Genomic DNA, 9,618 nt, shown 5'->3' with positions numbered 1-9,618 from the left:
CATCCAACAAAAAGGTGATTAGTTGACTCAACATACTATTACATAAAACACAAGAAATAACCTTAAGGTCGACAATAATCCTCCTTGAAAAGAGATTCTGACGGGTCAGAATCATACCCTGAAACAACGGCCAAGGGAAAACTTTCACCTTGAGGGGGAGACCAAGACTCCTACTAAAATGAAATATAAACAAAAAATAGTGGAAAATTTAATGTATGTTGACTAAATATTTAACCATATAAACCACCTTTTCAATTATCAATTTTACTTATATTTATTTCTAAGGGAGTAAATAATAAGAAATGCTCGTTTTAAAATAAAGAGTTATGAAATACCTTCTTTAGTTACAAATATATATGTTACGTATACTTATAACGAAATACATTCATTCTAATGAAATTATATTCTGAAGTTAGAAATGAAAAAATAAAATACTAAACAAATTTCAAATTAAATTAAATGTACATCAGAATTCAAAATTGAATGAAAAATGTAATTCCAACTTTAAAATCCAACAAAATATTTTACCCAAAAGAACAACAAAACCGTTCAATGCATGTGTACAAATATATGCTCAACGGGCTTGAATTATCTTTTAAGACGTTACCAGTCATTCAAATATAAACTATAAAAACAAAATAGAAAAAAAAATGAAGGGAGAGAGAGAGAAAGAAAGCTTTAGTAGGAGGGAAAGTTCCACCCGTTGAAGCTCCGCCTTGAAAAACTCTTGAGGGAATCTATTCATGTTGTTGAGTTGGATTGACGGTGTTCCCATTAGGAAAAGTTCCAATAGTGGAAACTTCAGTTTTAACAACTCCAGGAGAAATTTGTCCCTGTTTAGTCGGATCCACCCGTAAAATCTCTAGAGGGAATTTGTTCTTGTCGTTGAGTCGGATAAACAATGTTTCCGTTAAGAAAAGTTCCACTAGATGAAAGTCCACTTGTAAAAACTCTTGAAGGAATTTGTTCTTGTTTAGTTGGAGAAATAGTGTTTCCATTTGGAAAAGTTCCAATAGTGGAAATTCCACCCGTAAAATTTCTAGACGGAATCTGTTTTTGTTGTTGAATCGAATAAACACTGTTTCCGTTAAGAAAAGTTCCATTGAATGAAACTCCATTTGTTAAAACTCTTGAATGAATTTGTTCATGATGAGTCGAAATTTGTTTCTGTTGTTGTTGTAGTCTGTTGTTGTTGTAGTCGTAGTTGTTGTTGTTGTAACAGTTGTTGAGTCGTTAAAACTCTTGAATGAATTTGTTCATGATGAGTGGAATTTGTTTCTGTTGTTGTTGTAGTCGTAGTTGTTGTTGTATTTGTTGTTGTTGTAACAATTGTTGAGTTGTTAAAACTCTTGAATGAATTTGTTCATGATGAGTCGGAATTTGTTTCGGTTGTTGTAGTCGTAGTAGTAATTGTTGTTTGTTGTTGTTGTTGTTGTTGTAACAGTTGTTGAGTCGTTAAAACTATTGAATGAATTTCATGATGAGTCGGAATTTGTTTCTGTTGTTGTAGTCGTAGTTGTTGTTGTAGTAGTGGTCGTTGTTGTAACAGTTGTCGAGTCGGGAAGATGGGGTTACCATTAGGGAAAACTGCACCCGTGATTTTTTTAGCAAAGGTCCCTGTTGTGGAGCCAAATGGATGTAACAACTGCATAACCTGCCGTTGAGTAATTTGACTCCACAATTGTAACAAAACCTACAACTACACCTGCAATTTAAATTAAATTATATATTCAAAATGTCAAAAAAAAAAAATTTGAACTCCGTTTCTCTATTCTATGGTGTGAAGTTTACATATTTTTTGTGTAATACTAATGATATATGCTCACGAAATCACAAAGCAAGAGAAGATTAAATAGAAAAGGCAACCTGCATGTCATGTTGTTGCAGCCCTCAGACTTGGCAACATAAATTTTGCAATTAGGGCATCGCCTCCACTTCTTATTCTTGGCAAGGTTCATCAACATAATATCTTCTTTCTCCCTCTCACCCGTGTTCAGCTTCTCGAACTCACTGCATTTGATTCCTTCATGCCATGGAACCTTACATTGAGCATAAAAATCTTGTTACAATTTGGACATTCTGATTTTAGAACGGTCTCGGTTCCATCGTTGATCAATAAAGCTGAGCAGTCTGCAAATGGGCAGTAGAATTTTTCCAAAACATTGAACAAAGCCTCACACAACGCCTTACCCCACCGTTCAAAAACCTCGACAGGAAGAATTGAACGGAAAAACTCAGCTTCTAACAAACCGCTACACCCGGGAAATGGGCACTGAATGTTGATGATGTTATCTTCAAGCTTGGAACCGATGTATTTCACAACACAATCAGAACAATAGGCATGAGAGCAACTGTTGTTTTTGGATTTCCAAACTGTTGTATTTGGATTTCCAAATTCTATTATCTACCGAAGTTGTTACTAGGTTGAGTCACGACCAGGTCGCTCTCTTTAAGACGTTTCGTGGCACTACCCAAAATTGTGCAAGGTAGACTATCAACCACGCCGCCTCCAGGATAAAACAAGCCCAGCTACAACTGTGCGGTTAACTACTGCACCGTAGAAAACCGTTCGAGAATTACACCTTCAAATATGGTACTAAGACCACTCATTAATACTGAAACCAATTTAATATGGTATTATTACCATTCTATATGGTGCTAAGACCACTCAAATATGGTGTTTCCACCATTCTAACTTTTAAGTTCTCCAAACTTTCAATATGGTACTACGACCACTCAAATATGGTGATACCACCATTTCTCCTCAATTAGAAAAATATTTAAATAATTTATATACTGTTAAGATCATTCATAATTCCGACGGGACATTAGTATTACGAAAAGGGACTATGATCTTAATAGTACTCTATATTCCGAAGGGACTATGAACTTAAGACCACTCTTAATTCCGAAGGGACATTAAATCGAAAAAGGGACTATGGTCTTAAGAACATTCTTAAAATATGGTTCAATCGATTGATCGAAGCCACTCGATACGGTACGTAACCGCTCTATTTGAAACCGAAAGGGACAGAAAGGAGTAGAAGCAGAAGAAACTTGTTAACACAAGTCGGAGGGAGAAGAGAAGAAAAGAATTCCCGACAACTCAATGAAATTCTTTTCGGTGTGTCGAATGCACTATGTGAGTTCTCTATTTATAGGGAAAATTCACAACTAATAAGTGAGAAACTTTGGGAACAAGTAATATGAGAAACTTTGGGAACAAGTAACATATTACTTTGCGATTAAGTAATTCACATATTAGATCTAGTACAAAAATATCTTAATTGAATACTAAAATATATTAAATTTAGTACAAAAATATATCATATTATGTACCAAAATATTTTAGCAAAACTTGGGGACTAAGAAAGCACTTTCTAATAATGATTAAATTAATTATTTAATTTATCATTTCCAAATAATAAAATATATATCAATATATATTTTTTCTCTAGTGCTTATGTACCCCCATTAATTAGAGATACACCCCCACTATATAAACACTACTAATGTGTGTGTTCCATCCGATATGGGACTTCCACTTTTTTTTAATTCACACAACACTAGTTCTACCCAACATGGGAATTTGTGTTTAGTCTTTTAACTCAATTTCCACACATGTTCCAACAGCAACCACCGATGTAGAAGGCGTCCTTCATTGTTTTAGTGTCCGTGCAGATTTCACAAACAAATGGCGTGTTGTTTGGATTTGAAGACTCTCCCTTTTCAATCTTGAAACTTCTCTTTCCTTTTCCTAACGGGATATTATTGGGATTGAAATTGAGGATCATAACATCGTCGTCTTCTTCTTCGGAAAGGTCAATGACAGCAGAAATTTTTCGCTTACCAGAGAAGTGAAAAGTTTCAAGGTCGATCACCTCTGTCGTCAAAGGGGAAACGCCATTGATGCTTCTTCTTCCCGTTGCTTCAGGATCCATTGTAATTCAAGTTTCTGAAACTTTGGTTGTGATTTCGTCGACTGAGTGGAAAACTAGGTTAAATAGTTCCATCAAGATAGGTTTTGCCATCTCCCCCAATAAGGGTTTGGGCTTAAACCTTCAACCCAATTTTATTTGGAGCTTTTTAACCCAGCCCTAAAAATTCTGCTAAAACAAAAAATTAAAAAATAAAGTAAAAAATATAGTGAATTGATCCTGCCATGTTGTGGCCGACAACTTGAACCTTTGCATAGCGAGTAAAATTCTGATTAACAAGAGTTGCTTACAGCATTGAACTCTATCTCAGACATAGAACCCACACACAAACCTTTTCATAAGGTGTATTCTAAAAGCCCGTGCGTTTATGGCCTTGCACGTGTATCCCGGTTTAACGAACGCTCTAGGTATTCTGCCCCGAATCCCATAGGAACCGGCCCTTAGTTCCACATTCGTATAGGTGAGTCTATCAAGAGTACTCCTGTAGCTATGTACTCCACTCCAAATAGAGTATAGATCTCATTAAGAGTTTCTATTATCTCATCCTTCTATCACTGCAGGAATCATGCTTTCTTACTTTTATCATAGCATGTTCTATCACTTGTGACTTGTTATTACCCATTGAACCTATTTCTTGGGATCTCCAGTCATGTAGGTCGGGTTACCATCACTTGTGACCTTTGGGCATTAGTCCCATCCTATTGGATGTGTTTAGGACTTTCTTTTTAGTAATTCCTTTCGTCAAAGGATTAACTAATTCTTTATCAGTACATACATGATCTACTTTAACCGTTCCTTTTGAGAGTAGCTAGCTCTCTATTTCTCTATGTGTTCGTGCCTTAATAATCGCCTCTTACCATTGTGGTAACGATTCTCAATTTTGTAATAGCTGCAGACTATCACAATGAATTAACACTTATGGAAACGGTTTTATCCACTAAGGGATCTCAATTAGCAAGCATCTTGTCAACTTGCTTCTCCACTAGTTTTCTCTAGTGTTCTCATCTCAGATTCATTCCATAGTGGACTGAGTCAATATCATTTGTTTCAACAAACAACTCTTCTAGTGATGCTCAATATACAAACACTAGTTGCTAAATATTCATCTGAAAGATGTTCTATTTTATATCTTGTACCATTTAAGTACAATAGGTTACTCCTAGTGAAGTAATCTTAGAGTCATATTTTTCTTAAGGCACCTCATGACTCTTTCTATAGCATGGAAATGCTTCTCATCCGTTTACTAGTAAACTTGCACAAGAGTTTCATGACATCGGCAATGTCGGATCTAATACATTCAGTGGCATACCTAAGTACAGCCAATGATGCTCGCATATTCTGTTTTTATAACTCCATCTCAAGTGTTCTTACACTTTGATCATAATATATGATTGCAAGTTTATGGTGAAATAATAATATTTCCTTAAGAACTTCTCAACTTTGTGAGATTTATCAAAAAAGTTCTCTTTTCTGATCTAGTAATCTTGAAACCAAGAATTACTTCAACTTTGTCTAGGTCTTTCTTATCAATGTTGTTGATAAACAATGATTTCACATAATTCATAACATGAATCTTTAAATCAAATATGAGCAAGTCGTCTTCATAGAGACATATGATCATGCAAATATTATTTGTCACTTTCATTCACTTTATACTCATTCGATAACATTAGAATGTCAAATTTTTCATGCCATTCCTCAGGAGTTTATTTTAGACCATACAAAGAATTATCTAACTTACAAACTTTGTTTTCTTGTCCATGAATCGCAAAACGTTTAGGTTGTTTCATATAGATTTCTTCTTCTAATTCACCATAAAAAAGGCAACTTTCACATCCATTTGGAGTACTATCGAGTTATGAACGGCGGCTAAAGGGACTAGTACTCTTATGGATATGATTTTCGTGACTGGTGAATGAATGTCGAAGAAGTCTATCTTTTTCTCTAAAACCTTTGATTACAAGGAGGGCCTTGTATTCATAAACCGTACCATCAGGTTTTAGTTCTTTTTCCCAAAATCCAAATACAACCGATTAGTTTGCAACTATGAGGCAAGTCAACAAAGTGTCATGTTTTGTTAGACTCTAGAAAATCCATTTCATCGTTTATTGCTTCTTGCCAAAATTCAACATCCAATGAGGATATGTCTTATTTAAGGCTTAATGGATCTTCTTCCAATGTATAAACCAAGTTCATACTCTTTAGCAATTCTAGCTTTCTTACCTCCTTGAGGTTCTATAACATCTCATATGATGTTTTCATAACTATTTCTAATTACATGAATGTGGTTAGATATAGTGCCCCCACTAGTTCTTAATTTTTTTAGAAGGGAATTTATTTTTCCCCCACTAATATCGTGCTCCCACTAGCGCCCTCACTAGTGCCCCCACTATTCTTTAGTTAAGGGGTAAATATTTTCATAGAAATTGGCATCTTTTAATTCTATGATCACTTTAACATTTAGGTCCTAAAACCTATATGCTTCGTTATTTATAACATACCTAATGAATACATATTCATAGGCTCTACTAGTGAGTTTAACTCTCTTGGGGTCCTGAAGCCAAATATAGTCCGGACAATCCCAAGTTCAAAAATAAGACGAGTTAGGTTGTCTTTTCTTCAAAAATTTCTTAATTAGAATTTTTGTTCTTAGACTTGGGTACTCTATAAATTTCAATTTTCATTATAAAAATTGAACATTCAAGCATATCAATTTTATTTTCCAAAAATCACAGTCATCAATAAATATGATAAAATATCATTTTATCATTTCTAGTTTATGTGTCATCGAGTTCACACATATCATAATTTATTTAAGTTTTAGAGATTCATATTCTCTAAATTCATTTATATGAACTTTTGGTTCATATATCTTGACTGCAATAAATAAAATTGTTCAATCATATAACTTTAGAATTAATTCCAAGTTACTCAAGTTTAAAATTAAACACTTGTTCGTGATCAATTTTGATATGTCAAATATTAAAATCATACAACTAATAAAATAGAAGGAGAATTTTAATTTTGAACATCCCATCTTTTTCCAACAAGAGTGCATAGCACACAAGTCTCTCTTTAAGTCTGAATCAACTCAGTCTTATTCAATAGAAATCTGAGATTCAGATTCTTTCTTATTTTTAGAGTAACTAACTTCCGAATTTTAGCACTCTCTTAGAACTAAAATCATGTTAGTTCCTTCAACCAATTAACCAAGGACACAAATTTAAGAATATTAAATCTGCGCATTTTTTCAAATGGTTATTCCAGGATGGTATAGAACAATTCACTAATGTTATGGTCAAATCCATCCCAACAAATTATTAGCACAGAAGATGTTCGCTGCATATATTGGTTTTTCAATAGCAGGAATGAATTCATATCCAATATAGGTTCATCATGCTTTTATGTAATTGCATAAAAGTTCTTTAACATCGTCAAAAGTCATATTCTTAATCAATATGAAAGGTAAACAAGCCAGGCAAAATTAAATGGAGCTACCGTGGCTTTTAATATCAAATAAGATCAACATTGATATCTCATGAATTTTAGTGTTATTGTTTGAAACAACAAGCACTTCATCGTTTCAGTCAAAATATATGTAATTCTATAACTTGATTTATCCTTGTTTTATTTAGGGACAACTGAACCTTAATAAGTAACTTCTTCGGTAGGCATGACAGTTCGAAACGTCTTAAAATTGTTGTTTTTGGATTTCCAAACTGTTGTATTTGGATTTCCAAATTCTATTATCTACCGAAGTTGTTACTAGGTTAAGTCACGACCAGGTCGCTCTCTTTAAGACGTTTCGTGGCACTACCCAAAATTGTGCAAGGTAGACTATCAACCACGCCGCCTCCAGGATAAAACAAGCCCAGCTACAACTGTGCGGTTAACTACTGCACCGTAGAAAACCGTTCGAGAATTACACCTTCAAATATGGTACTAAGACCACTCATTAATACTGAAACCAATTTAATATGGTATTATTACCATTCTATATGGTGCTAAGACCACTCAAATATGGTGTTTCCACCATTCTAACTTTTAAGTTCTCCAAACTTTCAATATGGTACTACGACCACTCAAATATGGTGATACCACCATTTCTCCTCAATTAGAAAAATATTTAAATAATTTATATACTGTTAAGATCATTCATAATTCCGACGGGACATTAGTATTACGAAAAGGGACTATGATCTTAATAGTACTCTATATTCCGAAGGGACTATGAACTTAAGACCACTCTTAATTCCGAAGGGACATTAAATCGAAAAAGGGACTATGGTCTTAAGAACATTCTTAAAATATGGTTCAATCGACTGATCGAAGCCACTCGATACGGTACGTAACCGCTCTATTTGAAACCGAAAGGGACAGAAAGGAGTAGAAGCAGAAGAAACTTGTTAACACAAGTCGGAGGGAGAAGAGAAGAAAAGAATTCCCGACAACTCAATGAAATTCTTTTCGGTGTGTCGAATGCACTATGTGAGTTCTCTATTTATAGGGAAAATTCACAACTAATAAGTGAGAAACTTTGGGAACAAGTAATATGAGAAACTTTGGGAACAAGTAACATATTACTTTGCGATTAAGTAATTCACATATTAGATCTAGTACAAAAATATCTTAATTGAATACTAAAATATATTAAATTTAGTACAAAAATATATCATATTATGTACCAAAATATTTTAGCAAAACTTGGGGACTAAGAAAGCACTTTCTAATAATGATTAAATTAATTATTTAATTTATCATTTCCAAATAATAAAATATATATCAATATATATTTTTTCTCTAGTGCTTATGTACCCCCATTAATTAGAGATACACCCCCACTATATAAACACTACTAATGTGTGTGTTCCATCCGATATGGGACTTCCACTTTTTTTTAATTCACACAACACTAGTTCTACCCAACATGGGAATTTGTGTTTAGTCTTTTAACTCAATTTCCACACATGTTCCAACAGCAACCACCGATGTAGAAGGCGTCCTTCATTGTTTTAGTGTCCGTGCAGATTTCACAAACAAATGGCGTGTTGTTTGGATTTGAAGACTCTCCCTTTTCAATCTTGAAACTTCTCTTTCCTTTTCCTAACGGGATATTATTGGGATTGAAATTGAGGATCATAACATCGTCGTCTTCTTCTTCGGAAAGGTCAATGACAGCAGAAATTTTTCGCTTACCAGAGAAGTGAAAAGTTTCAAGGTCGATCACCTCTGTCGTCAAAGGGGAAACGCCATTGATGCTTCTTCTTCCCGTTGCTTCAGGATCCATTGTAATTCAAGTTTCTGAAACTTTGGTTGTGATTTCGTCGACTGAGTGGAAAACTAGGTAAAATAGTTCCATCAAGATAGGTTTTGCCATCTCCCCCAATAAGGGTTTGGGCTTAAACCTTCAACCCAATTTTATTTGGAGCTTTTTAACCCAGCCCTAAAAATTCTGCTAAAACAAAAAATTAAAAAATAAAGTAAAAAATATAGTGAATTGATCCTGCCATGTTGTGGCCGAATTATATGAGTGAGGAAACGAGGGGCATCGTATCTTCATTTTTTATCGTCATGGAAATACCATAATATATTAACAAGATTACAAGAGCTACTGTTTCTTTCTTATCATCATGAAAAATTTATCTATTGTTTTGTTGCCACAATTTTATGTTGATCCACT

General features: G+C 34.2%; 1 pseudogene; it reads right to left on the bottom strand.

Moving 5' to 3' along the window:
- Nucleotides 1–1,724: 1,724 nt before the first annotated feature.
- LOC146946228 (E3 ubiquitin-protein ligase RSL1-like) lies at nucleotides 1,725–9,225 on the bottom strand (annotated as a pseudogene).
- Nucleotides 9,226–9,618: the final 393 nt, after the last annotated feature.

This window comes from Medicago sativa, chromosome 2 (assembly GCF_051527215.1).
Source record: "Medicago sativa cultivar Bolivia chromosome 2, Bolivia_mono, whole genome shotgun sequence".
NCBI classification, from domain to species: Eukaryota; Viridiplantae; Streptophyta; class Magnoliopsida; order Fabales; family Fabaceae; genus Medicago; species Medicago sativa.
This window is presented reverse-complemented; position numbering and strand designations above follow the sequence as displayed.